Raw genomic sequence first — 21,345 nt, 5'->3', positions numbered from 1 at the left:
TATGAATGTCAAGGAAATGAATTAAATGAATTTTATCGTTTGAAAGATAGTACTAATAGTTATGGTAATTTACTTCCAATTTATACCTAGTGTCATTATTTGATTAAATGGATAGTACTGAATTAGTGGGAGTCGCGGCTTCACTATTGTAATGTTTAAAAAACTCCAAAAACCTGGATAGCTATAGCTTTCAAAGTTTATTTCGTAATTATGGGTAAACAAGCCATTCTTCATCCTGGCCTTCCTCAGTGATACACAGTGTGATGTGTAGGCTTATCCTATTTTCTTAGCTGTAACTCCTGGAAACTGTCAGTTGGTAAATATATTTTAAATTACATTGGAATTTAAATTCGTGTGGTAGCTTAGGTGTGCAGTTGATTTTTTTTTTCATTTCATTTTTAGCTTATTTCTATAATTATTTCAGGGAATTGACTGTCTTGTGGAAGTTTTTCTTAAGGGTTAATGTCATCTGCAAACACTCATCTTGATTATTTCTCTGATTGGAAAAATATGTGTTACAGAACCTCAAAAGTTATTTAAATATATCATGTAAAGTGAGTCACTGTAGTCTTCCATCAGAAAATTAACTGCTGTTAACAATTGGGAGTATATTCTTTAACGTGTTTTTTCTTCTTCTAATGGAAATGCTAACATTCTCTTTTATATTAAAAATGGAATAGTTTAGCAAACATAATATTAAGGAGATTTGGGCACTGACATTTGGTTGAATATTTGCTGAATCCTCAATTACACAATGAGGGAGATGATATCCATTTTATGGATAAGTATGGAATTTAGTTCACACAGCTTTGCTTCTGCCTGTGCCATTTCCACTACCCTCAGCCTACTGATAGAGCTTTTGTTTATCTCTCCACCTAAACAGTAATCACTTGAAAGCTTCCAAGCTCTCTACTAGGTGGCAAAACTGTCTCAGGTATAAGACTAATACAAGGCTTAAAGGAAAAAGATTATATTCTCTATTAGATTACTTTAAAAATCTATTATCTAGCCCGGCCGGGCGTGGCTCAGCGGTTGAGCATCGACCTAGGATCCAAGCGATCGGGGTTCGATTCTGGTCAGGGCACATGCCTGGGTTGCGGGCTTGATCAATGACTCTTTCATCATTGATGTTTCTATCTCTCTCTCCCTCTCCTTTCCTCTCTCTGAAATCAATAAAGATATATTTAAAATATATATATATTAAAAAAAAACCTATTATCTAGAAATGCTTTCAAAGTTAGACTTGACTAGTCTTCGACTTTAAAGTTTCTCTGAAGTAGCATAGCATCATTTATCTTGAAGTAAAATTTACTGTGTAATTTTTTAAAAACTATGTTTTATTGATTTCAGAGAGAGGAAGGGGGGAGAGAGAGAGATACATCAATGATGAGAGAGAGCCATTGATCAGCTGCCTCCTGTACCTCCCCAACTGGGGATGGAGCCCACAACCCAAGCACGTGCCCTGACCAGAATTGAACTGTGATCGCCTGGTTCATAGGTTAACGCTCAACCACTGAGCTGCGCCTGCTGGGCTATCCTGCTTTTTAATCCCACATTTTGTGTTCCTTTCCTGTTTTGTTTTTCTCACTTGTATGTATCAATTTTTAGCAATATGTTTTATTTGCCTTTTTGTTTTGTCTTTCTCTCCCCCACTGGAACATAGTGCATGGTATGAAATAGATATTCAGTATTTGTTGAATGAATGAAGTGCTCTTAAACAACATTGCCTTTTTAAAAAATAATATATCTTTGCTTTTTTAAAAACAAATTATTTTAATCCTCACCCACCTATCGTATCATTTAGTGATTTTAGAAAGAGGAAGAGAGCATCAGTGTGAGAGAGAAACACTGGTCAGTTGCCTCCCATACAGGCCCGACTGGGGGTTGAACCTGCAACCTAGGTATGTGCCTTGAACTGTACTGGGAAATGAACCTATAACTTTTTTGGTGTACTTGGGAAGGTGCTCCAACCAACTGAGCCACCCAGCAGGGGTAGCAACATCACTTTTTGGAAAGCTCTGTTCTTTGCTCTGATTTCAAATCCTGCTTTTACTACTGTATGTGATACTTAAAAAGTTTTATGAGCCCCCTGGCATTAATACAGCTTCATCTAATGTGTTTTAAATATACTCTGGTGACTGAATGTGGTAGTTAGTCGCCTTGAGGTCTGTTGCATTTAGCGTTTGCCATGTCTGGTGGGGAAGGTAGTATTATTGTCTTACACAGAAACTTAACCAAGTTCACCTGCTAGTTGATGGGGGAGTTGAAATTCAAACTCATGTCTCTGGACTCCAATTCAGTTGCCATGAACATCTAGCAGTTGTGAAATTTGGGGTGTAATATTGCTTCTGGGCATTCCTGCTCTTCCCCTCTCCACCCCCACCTCCAGTTTTGTAGTTAACCCTTAGTCATCCATCAACACATGATTGGCTGTACCACTACCCAGAGTAAGCACCTTCCCTCAGTCCAGGTAGAGTATATAGCTCTGACGCAAGAGGGTAACGTTGTAAAGGAAATTGGTTTATGTGGATTTTTTTTAAATCAACTTTATTTTTTAGAACAGTTTTATTTGGGGTTTTGTCTCTGCATTAGATTACACAACTTTGGAAGAAAGGTTGTAGAAAGAACACAGGCTGGTGCTCATGATACAGATTCTGTTCACCACTAACTAATTTGGTGATATCTCTGCTTCACCTTTATTCAGTGTAAATGATACCTCGTTGATCTAGGCATTAAGTTAAACATGATACTACACGTGTCGGAGAGCTTAGAAAATATTTCTTACACTATGTAAATGAAAGATAGTACTATTCAGAATTACTCAAGTGTCATGTTTCTGGTATTCCAGAAACATTCATTCTTTCTATTATACTGAAGTACTTTTAATTTTGTTTTATGTAAAAGTGTTATATAAATGACATTTTAAAGTTTTTGCTGTCAAGTTTTGTTTTTCTAACCAAGACAGCAGCTGTGGATGTGGCTTAAAAACTGATGAGCATCTACAATGCTAAGCCTTTTGGAGCAATGAAAGGCTGCTTACAAATGGTAACCACAGTTGCAATGAATTCTGTGTTTGTTATTTGTGAATCCCTAAGGGTGAATGTGTTTTGAGGGGGGTGAGTTAGGATAGTACAAACTGAGAGTGTTTCTGTTCTGGGAATCTTTGGAGCAGTCATTCTGCTACTGCTCTTTCTTTTTTCTGACTTTGAAGCAATTTGGAATATTTTGCTTTACTCTTGATGATTCTTTCGCTAAACGTATTATTTGGATATGTGTAAAGGTAAATTGCAATTTTAAGATGTTATGGACATGGTTTTTGTCATCAGATATTTTTGCTCTCAGCAGTTACTGTGTATGATCGCACTTGTGGATGATGCCTTACTTAGTCTACTGTTTAAAGCTATAAATGTTGGGCTGTTTGGAACTAAATATTTTCTATTTAGTATGATTAGCTCATACATGTAAATAGTTTTAGGTATAGAGCATATACTCATCTTTATTTCAGAAGTATATGGTTTTAATATGTTGAGTAGATCCAAATAGTTAACTGTAAATTATTAAAAGTAGTTTTACTCAGAGATATTAAAGACCACTCCTGGAGATGAGCTACAAGAAATGAGGGAGCTGTGGTATATCCTATCAAAAAGTCTAGAAGAAAAATTTCTCAAAAGAACTCTAGAAATATTTATTTAAGAAAAAGGAGGGGGCGGGGTGGCACATAATAAGAGCAATAGCTGAAACAAATGAAGATCCCTGACCAAAACATACCCTCCTTTGGGTATGTGGTATTCTGGTAAGTATTTCTGAAGGTCTTAGAGTATATATTTGCAGATCTCTGAACTCTTTATGTACTTAAATTATCATAATAGATTCACTTTATTTGTAAAGGCAATGCTTAACATACTTCCTCATTATAAATTGTTGAGCATTCAAGATATTCAAAAAGTATGGATTAAATATGCTGTTAAAATTAACTTCTTTGTTGTTTAATTGTCTCATTCTTCCTAGTGGTTGAAAGAGTTTAAACTTTTAGTCACATCTGTTCTTTTATTGTGTGGGACATGTTTTCAGGAGGGTTTTATGCATATTAAAAATAACTATTTTTTGTGAATTTAGTTATTACCCACAGTCACTTTGAGATATAAAAGCATTCCCAGTGAGTTACTTCTGATTCATAACCAAATTTTAGCAGAGCAGATGTAGACTACCAGTGGAATAGTTAGCCAAAAAATATTAAGGGGTATGAGAGCCCTTTGTGTAACATTTTACTTTAATTTCTTGGCCAGTTTATGTGAATAATTAAAGTTTTGAGGCAGTTAACATTTCTTTTCTTCCCTTGGGATTTCACAGTTGTCACTGATAGCTGTAATCACCAGGGAAGGAGAAGTAGTATTTCTATCAAACAGATGGCTTTTCTAGCACTGGTTCCTAACAGTGCCTATCGAGGTTCATATTTATGTTGGATGATTTCCTGGTCACACCAACTTGGTATACTTTTGAAAGATCACATCTGGTAATAGAATATGATGTAGATATTAAAATGATGTAGCAGACTTCAAAACTTCCAGAAGTCAGAAGTGTAATATACAGTTCCTGTGCTCCTGGGGAAGGTAGTCTGCTCTTGGGAGAGGAATCACCTAGTAGTGGATATGGATGCCTCAGCTGTCCTCAAGGGTTCCGTAGCTACCTCTTCCACTGTTTGACTTTCATTAGCTCTGACCTCAGTGTGCTGTTTTCATTTCTGCTTTAGTCCGATGGCCAGTCCATCCAGTGCTTTGAGGCATTGGCAGGTGATTGTTAGGTTTAAGGATAGGTTTCTGTTGTGTATGAGGAAGGCTGGCTGAAAATACAGTGTGGAGGGGCTATGATTACAAAAGCACATCTTTTTTCAGCTCTAACGTGGAGATTTTACTTGTTATAAATGGGATTATCTTGCCCTTTTAAAATGTTTTCCTTTTCCCACTGAAGATATAAAAACTTGCACACACACACACATATTGGGAATACACAATATGTACTTAGTGCTCCTGGAGTTTCAAAAACACAGTCAACTGCTAAGATTCTAAAAACTTTACATTTGTAGGCTATATTCTATAGCAAGAAATGTTTTTTGAAGTCATTTCTCAGGAACATTGGAAGAAACTCAGTGACACTTTGGAGATATGAGGAACAGGTTGCCTTTGGAAAGGTAACATGGGGCTTTATTTTTTTAATACTGTAACTGGTTGGGCAAGTTTTAAGAGTGGATAGAGCCATGGTGGATATATCTTGACTTAGAGCTATTAAAAATTATCAAGAAGAAAAAAAATTCTGTTGCTTCACACGTTGGGGTGGGGGTGATGGTGCCATTTGTGGAGATCAGGTGGCACTGAGAGAAATGGCATAGTAGAGGAGTGATGGTGTTGGTGAGAAGTTTTTGGTTTTGAAGATGTTGAGTTGAGGCCCTTGTGAGAGGACTAGATGAAGATACCCAGTGGCCAGTTACATGTATATATATTATGTCTGTGGTTTCTGGAGTTCAGGAGAGAGAGAGGTCAAAGTTGGAAATACATATTGAAGACTATTAGATGGTAATTAAAACCTCAGGAGTGGGTAAAATATCCTGGGGAGAGTTGGAGTTAAGCAGAGACAACAAGCCACTGGTGAGCGTCAACATTTAAAGAAGGGGTAAATGTGTAGAAACCAGTAAAAGAACAGTAGTAACAAAAGAGGTGGGACAAAAACCGAGACAGTGCAGTTTTACAGAAATGAGAGTACTTTCTAGAAGGAGGGAAACTGCTCAGTTGTGTCAGATTCTGCAGAGGACAAATGAGATAAATCCAAAAGCTCACCAGATCTAGGACTTCAAAGACCTTGGCAAAAACAAATGAACCGGTGGGAGCTGTAATGTGGTTTGTCATGAGTTGAGGAAGTAGAGACTTTTTCATGAGTAACTGTTCTGAACGTGGTGGTGAAGCCACAGGTGCTGTGATGCTGCTTTTTAAGGTGGAATAGGCTTGTTACAAGCCTAGTAGGCTGGAAAGGAAAGAACAAATAAAGAGGTAAGGGAATGAAACAAATTGAAACTGCTATTGCTGCTGTTTCTATAACATTGTGTAGCTTCTGGTGTGTGAATGGAAAGCCTGAGTGAAAAGGGGCTTTGTTGGGGAGGGGGATACATAGTAATGCTGTGACTGAGGACATTCATGAATTTGATTTAACTTTTCAGAGTCTTATCACAATGACTATCTTATTTTAATGAGGGAAAATACTCTATATTGTTTTTTCTCCTGGAAAATGTGGTATTCATGCTCTGATTCTTTCAAAAATTTTGCATGTTGTCTAGTGATGAACTGAGGTGGTGGATTTAGTTAATTCCTGTGAAGGTAAAGAAGGATGCCCGTGTTTGGGGTCTTTATCCATATACTGCCAGAGCTGTGTAGCACATGCAGCAGTTTGTTTTGTGTTTGCATAGTCTCTCTTGTGCTTGCTCACCCATTTCATTAGAAAGTGAATATGTATCCCAGTATATGTGAGTATGTATTAATAGATTATAGTGAAGCGTTGTACTTTACTAATATACACATTAGAATATGTACAGAAATTTGAAATGGTAAAAAACATTGTAATAAAAGTGAGGTAAAGTTTTAAAGATGCTTTTAATAGAATGGTAGAAACCCTTTCTTTGTATCTTCACAAGTATTTTTTTAGTGATAACAGTGTATTTTAAATATCATTTTGTTATTTTTAAAATTGTGATAAAGTATGCGTAATACACTTCATTATTTTTTAAAATCTTAAAACTTTGTGATGGAGTCATTCAAAGGTCTAGTTCCAAGTTCATTTCATTTCTATACAAATTAAGGGATTTTCATAGCTGAAAGCCATTGTTTGAAATGCCAGGCTTATCTTAAGAGTTTTTAATTTTATAAAAATAACTGCTAGGTAGCATACTCCAGAAGGTTGCTTGTCTTCACAGGAAAAGTAATCAATTTTGGGACATGTTTGTATAAGAAAAACGAGTAACTCATCAAGTTTCACAACCTTTCTGAGTGCTTTGCCACAAGATAAAAAACAAATGTTTGTGCGGTACAAGAAATTTTTGTGGTTACTTCCTATCTTAGGAAGATACATTGTTTTGTAAAACTAACTGTCCATAACATCTGGTGGTACTTTGTGCCATTCTGTGGTCATTTGCTTGCTAATGAAAGATGAAATGAATGTGTTTGTGCGATAGATCTCAGTAAGCTTTTAGAAGTTTTTGCATTTCATTAACAAACCAGCAAAAACCATCTATACTGCTTACCAACTTTATGGCAAATTTCCCACACTATGTAACTTTTCTTAATAGTAGTTTTTTCTCCCCACCCCTTATCTTCAACAATGTTTTCTGTACATATTTATACAGTAATTTATTTATTGACAGAAAAACATTTTGGTTTATGTCCATATTGTTTCCCAAGCCCTAATTCAGCCCTTTCTACCTTGACAGGAAGAACAAGTCCTTCCTCATGATATGTGGCTTCTTAATCTTACACGATTTTATAAGAAACTGCTAAAGAGGCATCTAAACATACATAGTTAAATTCAGTGAAATTTTTCAAAGTACTGAATTGAAAATCATGACTTTCAACTTTGCCAGAGAGAAGAAACTCACTACATACAGAGATGTGACATGTCTTTTAGGTACTAAATTTTTTAAGTATCTTACTAATTGTAATTGCTTTCCACTGTCATGTGGTCATATTTCGAGGCAAGGTGTACATGTAGGGTGAGGTTATTGTTGATAGTAGATATGAATCTATATTTTAAAAAGTTATCTTGGTTATTTCTATCTTCTTTTTAACTTGTCTTCTTATAGCCATTTTTGATTCATTAATCATTATTTTTACTTGGTAAAGAGGGATACTGGAAGGAAGAGGTACCCCACTCCCATTTACTTCCTTACTGTGCTTGAGTTAGTATTTTCTCCAATACCTGTTCTGTTGTGGAAATCTTAAGACCTTTGCCTGTTTGCTGAGGGCTCAGGTCATTAAACTGGGTAATTTGTGATAATGCTGAAACAAATCAGTCAGTGAGAGCACCACTGTCAACCCTTTCACCTTGTGGACACCTGCCCTTCCCTCAGGTTGGGATCATCTGACATAGACTGACTGAGACCGGGTGATGTACCCTAATTTACGAGTACCAACTATGTTCACGCACTAGGATATACAAGTGGACAAAACAGACACAGACACACACACACAAATCTCTGCAAGTGTATAGAGGTTACATTTTAGTGAGAGAAAAAACAAGTAAGTAAAATATTTATTGAGTTAAGGGCTTTAGAAGAAAAAGAAAGTTGGGAATAGGATAGGGAGTGTCAGGAAGATGCTGCGCCAAGATCAAGTGCTCGACAAGATCAAGTGCTCGTGGAAGGTCTCACTGACATAGTGACCTTTGGGCAAAGGACCTTAAGGATAAGAGGAGAATGTGAGGCACGTATGTGTGGGGGAAGAATATTCCAGCAGGAGGGAACAGCAAATGGGAAGTCCCTGAGGCAGTGTGTGCCTAGATTGGATATGGTGAATGAAATAAAGATAGGAGTCGAAGGTGACTTCATGGGTTTGGGCCTGAACAATGGTAATTGCAGGGTTGCTCTCGTTTGATAGGGGAAACTGGTTTGGGTGTGAGATTGGGACATGAGGATGTTTGCAAACGAGTAATTTGCTTGGATTGCTTCTGGATTTTGCATGGTGACAGATTTAAAAATGTCAGGCAGGTCAACTCTTGGTAAGAAACAAGATTTCAAATACCTATTTTACTCTAAATTGGTGCTATTTAGGGGAGAATAATTTATTTGCCCAAACTGAACGTAATTATAAAGAAAGGGAACTTTTCTGTAGTAAACCAAAATGTTTTTATACTAATTTTGATTACCTAAATAATTACTTGAAAATTTTTGCTTTATTCTATTAAAATGCATAACTTTTCTCCCAACCTTGCAGATTTAAACAATAAATGTGATAATACTGTACAGATTAATACATAATCTCTGACATGTGAGGAATGTAAGTACTGAGATTATTTAAATAGAAACAAAACTTGGGAGGCATAAAGGTCCAATGTTAAGACTAATGGGAAGAAGACAGAATTTTTTTACCACTGTGATACTGTGATTTATGAGGAGTATATGTTTGAAAATGTATTCCTCTCACATATATTTGGTCTTCGTCCACAATTCCTTGCTCACTGCTCCTAAAACCCTTGGAATTTTGTAAGCCATCCCAGCAAAAAAAAAAGGTGCTTTTTGTTAGGTTAATGAAGCTACTTTTGGAAAACGACAAAGGAGGGGGGCTTGTTGCCTGTGGGGCCAGCGGCCTTGCTATTAGAGGGTTGGAATTTTCAGTCCTACCTCCCAACCTCCAGGGAGCAGGCTGTATGTTGAATCAATGGCCAGTGACCAATGATTTAATCACTTACAATGAAGCCTCCATAAAAACTCAGATGACGAGTTCAGGGAGCTCCTAGGTTAGTGAACACGTGAAAGAGAAGGGAGAGTGGGACGCCTGGAGAGGGCTTGGAAGCTTCTTCTATTTGGCTGTTCCTGAGTTATGTCCTTTTATAATAAAACAGTAATTTAATAAGTAAACTGTTTCCCCGAGTTCTTTGAGCTGTTTTAGCAAGTTAATTGAACCCAAGGAGAGGGTCATGGGAACCTCCAGTCTATAGCTGGTTTATCGAAAGCACCTGGGCTTTCGACAGGCATCTGAAAGGGGAGAGAAGTCTTGTAGGATGGAACCCTTAATCTGTAGGACCTGACTGTCTCTGGATAGATTGTGGCAGAATTGCATTGAATTGTACGATACCTTACCAGTGTCCAGAGAATTGCTGCTTGTTGATGTGGGAAACTCCCTTCCCACACTGAAATGGGTACCAGAACCCATTTAACCACATACTTAGGTCTCCAGGCATCACTTGAAAGAACTCTTTCAAGAATGCTTATGTTATGAACAATTAATTCAGGGCAACTGTATCTATCAAAGTAGCTGCTTACAGGCTACAGTTATCTTTCTATATGAGCTTTCTGTTTTGATAGTGTGTTTGTGTATTTGGAAATATATGCACGCTGGATAGGAACCAGTGCCTTAGTTTATACAGTAGATTACTCAGTAGGGTCACTCTGTCGTGTTAGCTCATCTAGTAGTGATGCTAAAAAAGGGTGTACCCAAAGAGCTGCTTTAATGGGTGTGTTTCTCCCATGTCTGCTTTGTCTGGGATCACATTGAGTTGACACTGATCTTTGTTTAAAGATCAACAAAAAAATCGTCTAAGCTGTTTTAAATTCAAAGTAGTATTCTCCACTTCCACATTTTTGTCCTAATGGTAGGGTTTTAACACAAATTCATTGTTTTCTCTGTAGGATTGGAGTTTATCTCACATCTTTTAAAAACTGAAAGCAAAACCAAACAAAAAACTATCCTGGTGTTTTATTTAGTCCATATGTACTGAAGGTTCATAGGGATTGTTTTGATGCATACAGGAAAACAGTAACCAATTCTGCTAAAAAACAAAGGACTAGCATTTGTAGTTTGTATTACCGTCAACCTTTGGATTCTTAAACTTTAACCTGGGTTCTAGCCTCCTCCTTCTAGTTGTAGGTTCCAGAAGGGCATTGCTTCTAAGGGACTATGTTTATTAAAATTAAAAATCTAAGCCAGTGTGTAATCTTCACTAATCCATTGTTTTTAATTCAGGGGGAATTTTTTATTTTATTTTTTTCAGCTGTTTCATCTCTACAGGCAGCTTTGTTAAAGGTTAACCCAGTTGAAAGAGTAACAATTCCTGAAGCCACCAAATGAACTACTACCTACGAGAAGAAAAAGGTTTTTTTGTAGATTTTCACGTTTTCCCTCCCCTTAAAATATTCATCTTTTGCTAAGGTTTTATCTTTAATTCTACAGAAGCTTGTTCCAAATCACGTCAAAACAATATGCTAGGAAAAACCATGCATGAAGCAGTGTGACTTACTTTTACACCAGCATCATTCTATTTCTATTTCTAGTTTCTTAAGAAGTAACTCATAAGAAAGAAACACCTTGTAGCAGAACAGATTTCATTTTTGTTTTTATTTGATTTGTTAAATGCATAGGGTGAGTGGCAGGTACTAGTTTTGGAATCAGAAAGACTAGCATTTGAATTCTGTCTCTGTCACTTAAATGTCACTTTCTGCAAGTTACTTGACTTCTTTAAGCTTCAGTTTATGTATCTATAAAATAGAATATTAACTACTGTACCTACCCATGGAGTTGGTAGTAAATAAGTGAGGTGATACTAGATAATCTTCTTGACACACTGAGCTTACTAATAAATGTTAGTTCTTACTTGCAGTTGTCATAATTCACAATATTCTTCAGAGCATGACATAACATAAACCACTACCAAAAAACATTGTCCAGGAAGTTTAACATTTTAAAATAATTTTTACATTCTTACCAATTTTATTTAATATAAAATATTTACAAGAAGGTAGGATTTTGTTCTTGACATCAAATATGGGTCACAAGGATCACATACACAGAATGTGGTAAATGATATTTGCATTTTTATTATTTGGCAAAAATTTACACAGGAAACTGATCAAATAATCAGAATTTGCAGAAGCCGTAATTGCATTTAGACTCATGATGTAAAGTGGATATAAAGGTTTTTCTCCTTAGGTTACAGTAGAGATGAACATTTTCCTATTTAAATGCCATTAAAGGTTTTATACTTTTACTCTTTTGCCTGTGACATGTCTTGGTTTTTGAGGTTTATTCTGTCTTCTTAACTCAAAGCTTTCATTTAACCAAATAAGTTGAAATGGAATTCCATTTAAACCATTTTATTGATCCTTCTTATTTGGTTTGATATTACCTGTTGACATTTTTATTGGGAAGTTAGATACATCCCACCTGTGAACTGTCTGCTATTGTGCACTGAACTGTTTTCAACAAATTCTATTCAGGATTCATTTCTTGAAAACCTGTTACAGTCAAGAACTTTGAACACCTTATGTTTTTATAAAAGATGAGTTAAGACAGTTTGGTTGTCGGTAGTTTGTGCCTTAGTGGGGAATCCAGCTGTGCTCATAATTAACTATAATGTAAGGAAGAACACACAGGCTCCTGTAATAGAGATATTTCTCAAAGGAACATTGAGGTACAGAAAAAGGAATGATGAATGCACACTGGGGGTTTCAGTGAAGGATTCATGAAGGGTTTCTTCCTCTTCTTATTTTTATACTTTTGAATTAGACTAGAAAAGGTGAGTTCTGGAAATCTGGAGGCAGGAGATTTTATCAGGAATACCTGAGTACTGACTCCGTCCTCTGCTATTCCCAAGCCAGATGTGGTTCTTGTTGGAAACATAAGTTTATTCAGAAACCAGCAGTGCCCAGTGTTTGTAAACATTCCTTTAAATGGAAGAAAACAAAAGTCAGTAGACAGGTAAGCCTGAGCAGTGACCAAGTAAGAATGTGGCTTTCTCAGCTCTGCTGGAGCTGGCCCTGAGGAGTGTGGTACTGACGGCTGTGAGAGCCCTAGGGAGCCTGGGCCAAGATAAACCTGTGCCAGGATAGGCTACGTGCACTTCTGCTCTGTGTGGCCACCTCCATTCAGTTCTGGCTGAATGGAGTAGGGAGTAGATCATGCCAAATAGGTCAGGAGTGAGATTGTCTGTCTGTCTTCTTGTCTATGTGTCCACTCTTCCTGCCTGTTTGTAACACATTGGAAATTTTACACAATACAGGAATATATATCTATATCTTTATTATTATAGTTTTAGAAACCCCCAGTTCTACTCCCTTCCCCAAAGGTAACCACTGTTAAAAATTTGGATGTATTCCAGACAATTTTCCACGTACTTAAATATACATAAAAGTACGTAAATGTAGTTTGGGGTTTTTTTCAGAGCAGATGGACTTATATTATTGTATTTGTATATTATGTATTATGTTTACTTTTAAAATTTAATAATCCTTGAATTCTTTTTTTTAGCATGCATTTAGGATTATTTCTGTCTTTAAATCTGTATAGTATTCCATATCCGTAATATAGGGGTAGCAGAATTTAGTTCCCATTTGGCATACAACTAGATGTACTTCTCTTTTAGGAACAACACTGTAGTAAATATCTTTGTGTACCTTATGTGCAGGAGTATTTTTATAGGACATATACTTAGAAGTGGAATTGCTGGTTGCAAAGATATGTACATTTATAGTTTTGATAGATGCTGCCAAGTGCTCTCCAAAAGCTTGTATTAACATATCCATATTTATAGCAGTATGAGAGTTAATGAATAGATTTCAATAGGAAAAGCATGGAGGCAGGTGAGGAAAGAGAGAGTAAAGAATCTGGTACAGAGTATAGAACGCAAGAGCGGCTTGTGGAAGATGAGTTCAGGAAGATAGGTTGGACTAGATAAAGTATTTTTTAATGTGTTGTTCAGAACTTTAAGCTTGAATAGACAATGGAGGCTTTTTGAAAGGTTTTATACACAAGCTTTATTTCAAGATCAAGAACTGTGAAGGCTAGATTTTGAGGATGGGAGGTTGGCTGTGAGGCTGTTACAATGATCATCTGCTGTTTTGAAGGTGTTGGCATTAGAAATGAAAGGAAGTCAGATTCAAGCAGTGATACAGAGATAAAATCCGTGAGACTTGGTGGCTTAGAATGAGAAGGGAAATGATTGAATGTTGTGGCTATTTAGTGGATAGGTGGTGCCTTTTATGAAGATAGAATGAGAAATAGGTTTGGGGTAAAATAAGGAAAAAATTTACTAAAATATAAGGAAGAAAATAAGTTACTATCCATTGTTGATGTATTTCCACAAAGTATGTTCAGTTTTTTTTATTGTGGTAACGTAAAATTTGCTATTTTAACCATTTTAAAATTTATTTTTGAAATTTTTTCAGTTGCAGTTGACATTATATTAGTTTCAGATGTACAGCATACTGGTTAGACATTTATATAACTATGAAGTGAGCTGCCCCCCCCCAGTCTATATCACCTGGCACCATACATAGTTATCACAATATTCACTATATTCCCTCTGTTGAACTTTATATCCCATAACTATTTTATAACTGCCAATTTTATTTAAACCATTTTAACTGTACAGTTCAGTAGTATTAAGTACAACCATCACCACCATCCATCTCCAGAACATCTTCTGTCTTCCTAAACTGAAACTCTGAACCTATTAAACAATAATTCCATCTTCCCTTATTATAAACCCTTGGTGATCACAACTCTACTTTCTGCCTCTGAATTTGACTGCTCTAGCTACATCATATAAGTTGAGCCATACAGTATTTGTTTTTATGTGACTGGCTTATTTCACTTAGCATAATGTCTTCAAGGTTCATTCATGGTATAGCATGTCAGAATTTCCTTTTTATAGCAGAATAGCATTTCATTGTATGCATATACCACATTTAAAAAGTCCATCCATTTACTGATGCTTTTGTTTGTTTTTTAGGGGATGTTCTTGTTTGTTTTTAGTTATTGGAGAGTGAATACAATAAAGTCGAGTTTGTAAAATTGTTCAAAAACACTGCATTCTTTATATACATCTGTTTGTTGTCACAATGATTACAGAAGATCTTACTTTGCACAACTCAAAAATATCATGGCTTTTGGTAAAATGACCTAAAATGCTTATCCTATTTGTGGTAGGATAAGCAAAGTATTATCATAATATTACCATATGGTTAAAGGTATAGTACAAAGTTAACTGGATTTAGAAGACCTGGAGTTCTTAATGTAATCATTGGATTATTGTGAGGGTTAAGTAATACATACAAAACTATGTACACTTTGAAATGCCCAGAGCAGTTGTGTTATAATACATGTTCTAGGCTAGTTGACTGAAGAATTGTTTGGAAAGAATTTGAATTATTAGATAGATGAAATAAAACAGCCCCTGCATCTGATGAAATAACTTAAGCAATATGGGTATCATAAAATAGGAATGATTGAGTTGCTATCAAGTAGGTCTTACCTGTTAATTGTGAAACTATCTCCAAAATCTTGATGATTTTGTGGCAGTGACTTTATAATTTAGGGTAAAATAAGAATAGCTGGGTGAGAGTAAGTGTATCAGGGCAGTTCCTTTCTCTTTGTATTCATTACTCTCTAGAAAATACAGATTCTCTTTCCAAGTTCTCTGTAGTCCATTTCTATTTGATCAGAGTTGTACTTGTAGGCCTATAGCCTGAAATTGTGATTTCTGTTAATACATTTTAACACAGTTTCACCTCAGGGAAATGTGCTAAGTTTTGGAATTCATTAACATAAAATTTTCCTTCATGTTCCTTTCCTATTAAAACATATACCCACACAAATTGCTCTATATCAAGCTTTCATAATAGTTGGCATTGGAAAATTGAAAAGCATGAAGAGAATACAACATATAAATGAAGAATGGTAATAGAAAACAACATATCAAAAGAATTTCCTAGAGACTCTTTTTTTTAAAAAACAAACAAAATTCTCTTGAAATTTTATTAATATTTAATAACAATAAATCATTCAACTTTTTCAAGTCTTTATGAAGCTTTTGTTTTGCAGATGAAATTTATTTTAAAAGTCCTCATGTAAACCAATCAAGACGAGTAAAATTTATAATGAACTCTCAAACAAATCTTTCTTGTTGTTAATCCTCACCTGAGGATATTTTTTCCATTGATTTTCAGAGAGAGTGGAAGGGAGGCGAGGAGAGAGAGCAACAACAATGTGAGAGAGATATCATTGTTTGACCTCTTGCTGGCTCAGTGGTTAATTTGCATCAGAGAGATGCAAATTAAAACGACAGTGATGTACCACCTCACACCGGTGATCAATAAATCAACAAACAAGTGCTGGTGAGGATGTGGAGAAAAAGGAACTGCTGGTGGTAGTGCAGGCTGCTGCAACCACCATGGAAAACAGTTTCCTCAAAAAATTAAAAATGGAACTGCCATTTGATCCAGTGATCCCACTTCTGGGAATATGTCCTAAGAAGCCTGAAACACCAATCAGAAAAAATATATGCACCCCTATGTTCATAGCAGTGCAATTTACAAAAGCCAAGATATGGAAACAGCCAAGTGCCCATCAGTAGATGAGTGGATAAAAAAAGCTGTGGGACATCTACACCATGGAATACTATGCAGCTGTGAAAAAGAAGGAACTATTACCCTTTGAGACAACATAGAGGGACCTGGAGATCATTATGCTAAGTGAAATAAATCAGTCATAGAAAGACAAATATTACATGATCTCACTTACACGTGGAATGCAGTGAACAAAAGAAACTGACAAACAAAATAGATCCAGAGTCAAGGAAGCATGCAACAGACTGACTAATCTCAGATGGAAGCGGGGGAGGGGGCGCGGGAAGAGATTAACCAAAGAACTTATATGCATATAGGCACAACCCATGGACACAGACAATAGTGTGGTTAAGAGTGAAGGCCTAGGGAGGGGACTGGAGCTGGGAGGAGTGGGTCAGTCGAGGAAAAAAAAAAGGGACATCTGTAATACTTTCAACAATACATTTTAAAAAATTATTTGGTATTATTAATTAATTATTTGGTATTAAGTATTTTTATACTCAAATTCTAAAAGCAATCTTTAGTCCCAACTGAACTTGATACTCTAAGATTTCAAAAAAATTTAATGATATTTACATAGTAAGTATAATTTTAATCACTAAGTTCTTCCTTATCACTGAAATATGTCCTTTTCTTTATCCTTGGGCGTCTTGAATCATCAGATGTTGAGGGACCCCCTGAACTGGGTTTCCATTTTTTTGTTCTTCCTCAATTTTGGCTTGCTGGAAAGCTATGGCCTGAATGAGGCTGTCAAGAGCAGGATCCTCCCCTTCATCTTCACTTTCTTCTATTTCTTCAATTTCTTCTCTGGTTCAGGAATTTTCTTTTTTTTCTTCTTCTCTTTCTTCTTTGGAGGTTCATGTTCTCCAAGCATATTTTTAGGACAGGCATAACTTAAGTGTCCACTTTCCCCACATTCATAACACTTAGATTTATCAAAGTAGTTTTGTCTTCGGATGAATTCAGCTGCTCTTCCATTATCAGTAGCAATGCTTGCTTTTATGACACTACCAAACAACTGTTTGTTGTTTATTGACCTGGTACAGTTTTGTGCAGAGTCTTATCCAAAAATAAAATAAATGCAACATCTTTACTCTTCCTGGTATCTTTATCTTTCATTATAGTAACCTTTACAACTTTGCCATACTTGGAAAATATCCGGTACAAGTCATTGTTGGTCAGGGAAAAGGGCAAGTTGGATACATACACTGTGCTTTTACTTGGGGCCAATCCACCACTCATTTCTTCAGGTAGGGCGAGCCCGGGAGATCTGAAGAGTGTGAGCCCTCGGCTCAGTGGGGGCTCAACCCTGACAATTCTCCGCCCCTCGCAGTGGCCTTGGCATCGCGGGTACTGGGAAGGGTCAAGCCAGCAGATGAGAAGGTAACGGTCGTAAAGCCTTTCCCGCCTAGAGACTCTTAAACTAGTTCTTTCTAGGATGACTAAAGGATAGTTCTTTAGCTTAATTTCTTTCAGCCTCATTGTAAAAGATAAGCTACTAGAAGGTAGTTGGTATTTAAATGAGATGCACTTCATAAATGTGTGTTAAATTTATTATTTCTAAGCTTTGGGTTTGAGACGCATTTTGGTGGCTGGAGAGCATCAATAATAGGTTATTAGCTAAAATTGCCTTTATTGTTTTACCTCTACAATGTTTGAATATGGATGTCTCCCTTAAATTAGTTTCTGTAATTAGAAATTTTCTTAATATTTTTACCATATTATAACAGTCACAAGTGCGTATCGCAGAGGATGCATAATTAAAATACTAAGATTATTAAACTACTTGTTTAATACATAATACTTTTACCTTGTCGGTTCTTTAAAAAATCCAGCTGCAAGCAAGAACTAGACTAACTTGTCACATCTTGTACCCTTTGCAGAAAGTTCTGATAAACTGTTAGATTATCTAAGCATATTCAGCTATTATGTCTAAACCCAACTACTGAAACCCCCCTCTTTAAGTCTGAAGTCTTCCCCATCTCAAACTCCATGCTTTAGGTTGCTTCGGCCAGAAGCCTGGACTCACCATTGTGTTCTTCCTTTTTTCCCTTCAATTCCATGATCCAGTGTGTGAGCAGGTGGTGTTAGTTTTGTCTTTAAAATATGTTCACAGGTTCATCACCTGTGACACTTCCACTGCTTTCACCCTGGTGTAAGACACTCATCTTTAACCTGCCTGGTCACAATAGACTGCTGCTCCCCTTACGCCTCACCGGCTCTGTCTTCACTCAGCAGCCAGACTCATGCTGATCTTCCTTGCTTAGCTCTTGATCTCCCTCAACTCAAAATTGGGAGTAAAAAGCTCAAGACCTTCATGATATGTGGTATCCCCAAGAACATGTGTGCACACTCCCACCTGTGCTCACAAACTCAACCTCAGCCTCTCATCTAACGCCTCCACGCTGATCTCTTGCTGAGACACCGTGCTTCAGGGCCCTTGGACTTGCCATGTATTCCATTCGTATGGAATCCTCCTTTCTCCCTCAGGTCTTTGCTCAACTGTTACCTCAGCGAGGGCTTATTTAAAATTGCACCTCAGCCCTGGCTGGTGTGGCTTGGCCAGTTGGGTGTCATCCAGAGCCCTGGAAGGTGGCCGGTTACATTCCTGGTCTGGGCACATGCCCCGATTGTGGGCTCAATTCCCAGTAGGGGGCATGGAGGAGGAGCCAATGGATGTTTCATTCACATATCACTGTTTCTCTCTCTCCCCCCTCCCTTTCTCTCTCTCTTAAAAAAAAAAAATCTTAATAAAATTGCACCTCATCCCGTCTTCCTTATCTTTTCCTTACGTTTCTCTTCATAGCATTTACCACCTTCTAATTACAATGCAAATCATGCTGCTAAGGATTTTGGTCTGATTTATACACTGAGGTGTTATCCTCAGTGCTTTAAAAAAAGGACTGACACATTGTAGATGTTCAAGTGTTTGTTGAACTAGTGAATTTGTCAAAAGAAAGGAGAGAGTGCTTGAAGGCATTTCTTAGAGCCACAGACTTGATCACCCACACAATTGGAATAAATGAGTGTGAAAAAATTTTTAGACTTACAGTATTACATTAAACTTGAGCATTACATTAAACCCTTCCTAGGAAAATGTTTTATTTTGATTTTAGAGTAGTGGCTTTAGCAGTAACACCACCAGATTTTGCCTTCAAAGTCAATAAATGTTTATGCCTACTCTGGCGGGCGTGTTTTCACAGCTCAGCATTATTTAAGCTTTACAACTGCAGTTTTGTACTGGTATCATCTACAGATAAGTTGTGACTGGTCAGAAGTTATATATCCAAGTAAGTTTCTAACCTATGACTCCTGACTCCAAGTTCACAACTTGATTAGCACAGTTTTTATCACTCATGCCACATAATCTATTAAGCCACCAAAATTCACATTTTATTTTAAACTAAAAGAGACCTAAGCAAAAGGAGAAAATGATAGGGAGAAACTCAATTCACCCATAAACATTTTTATAAATATACATGTAAAAAGTACAAAGAAAGTAGAGGTAAATTTGATTTATGCTCTTTAGCATTTTTTTAGTTTCCTCAAATTCTAGAAAGGAAAGAAGCTTCTGTTGATTTGCTTGTTTGGAATAAATGCATCATCGTGCTTATGGGCAGATTTACTTTATTATTACTTTTTCTCCCCTAATCAGCACTTTGGGACTACTGTTCTTCTGTCTCCTCTCTGCTGTCCCACCCTCCTAGCTTTGGTCTCCAAGCACGTACACTAATCCATTTGAAAAAGGATGTGTGTGTGTGTGTGCACACGCGCGCACGTGTGCATTTATATCTAAATTATACCTGTCCATGCTGTGCCATCTAGAATTCTAACAAAAAATGCAGGCATATCCCCATTCAACCCTGGGTGTTGGCTACTTTAAGAGCAGGCACTTTGATAGAAGTTTTTTCAGTGTTACTGAAAATTAGGATATGCATTTTAAGAAAAGAGCTTCTGCAGTTGAGAGTTCCCCAAAGTAAAATTAGCTGAATGTTTCATATTTTAGAATTGCTAGATTACAAGTGTTTTTTAGTTACTGAGTCTCATTGATCCTGAGTTCAGCCTCTTAGCTATAGATGCTTGACATCCCCTTGCTCCAGAGTTTAATTGGAAAAGAATTACAGTTTTACTATAGAGATGGGAATTAGAGCAGTTTATGATTCCTGGAAAGGTTCTTTGAAAATTATTCAAAACCAGGTTTAGCTTTATATTTGAAATCCTTATTAGCATTGGCAAAACTAGTTTAGAATTGAAATTCCTAGAATGTCATTTTCATACTTTTGATAGTAGCAACGGTTAATTTTCTGTCATTATATAATAAGACTGTTTCCAAGTTAGTTGACAAAACTTGTTTAAAATTCAAGTATCTGTAGTAGAACACATCCCCTAAATTTTAGCATCTAATTTAAAGAGTGCATCAACTCAATTTTAGTATTTTTCTTCTCAAAAATCTCTTACAATAAGTCTATGAGATTTATGTAAAAACACCAGCTTGGCTCAGCATGTAGTATGTAATACATTGTAGGCACTGAACATTAATAATTTTTGTTTTTTTACTCCAAATCTCACCTATTTATTTTTTATCCTTTTTATATTATATTTTATTATTTATAGTATTCTTTTAATTATTATGATGCGAGGTTAAATTCTGTTTCAACCACTGCTCCTGAAATAACATGTGCAGAGGTCCAGAGACTGGAAACACCGTGGTATATTCTGAGAAATGTATTCAAAGTCCAGTATGGTGAGAACATCTGTTGTATCTGTATGGGTAGGAGGAGACCAGAAGCTGGATCAGGAAAGACCCTGCAAGGATGCAGCTATCCATTCAAACCAAATCCAGCAACCTATATTTTTTCATACTTCCTTATTAATTTTGTGTTCGTCCCTTGTCAAAACTTAATTTCTTCTGGAGTGAGTCTACCTAGGTATATTTTAAAAGCTGGAAAATTTCTGTATCACCTTTTATCTGTTTGGACATTAATGCTTGTAAAATGAGTTATACAGAATAGTTATGCTGTTAAATGGCCAGTTAATTTTATTACTGTAACAGCTTTCAACCCTTGAATATAATTCTGCAATACTGTGTTTCAGAAATTTAAAAAATGGCTTCTTTGATCCATCTAACATGTTACAATACATTGGTATAGTAATTCTGTTGATCATTTCTTCAGTTAGTTTTGGAATGCAATATGAGCACATGATTTCCATTCAAATCTTGAAGTTGCTTAGGAGTTTCCTGTCCTCAA

At 36.4% G+C, this 21,345-nt stretch overlaps 1 protein-coding gene and 1 pseudogene across 2 annotated transcripts in view; one reads left to right on the top strand and one right to left on the bottom strand.

The window, feature by feature from the left end:
• The window catches only part of RBPJ (recombination signal binding protein for immunoglobulin kappa J region), an 84,497-nt gene that overhangs the window by 9,807 nt on the left and 53,345 nt on the right, over positions 1-21,345 (top strand). The gene's annotated exons all lie outside the window — the stretch shown is intronic.
• On the bottom strand, positions 16,540-17,407 carry LOC107541227 (zinc finger CCHC-type and RNA-binding motif-containing protein 1 pseudogene; annotated as a pseudogene).

This window comes from Miniopterus natalensis, chromosome 1 (genome assembly GCF_054644295.1).
Source record: "Miniopterus natalensis isolate mMinNat1 chromosome 1, mMinNat1.hap1, whole genome shotgun sequence".
In the NCBI taxonomy this organism is placed as follows: Eukaryota; Metazoa; Chordata; class Mammalia; order Chiroptera; family Miniopteridae; genus Miniopterus; species Miniopterus natalensis.
This window is presented reverse-complemented; position numbering and strand designations above follow the sequence as displayed.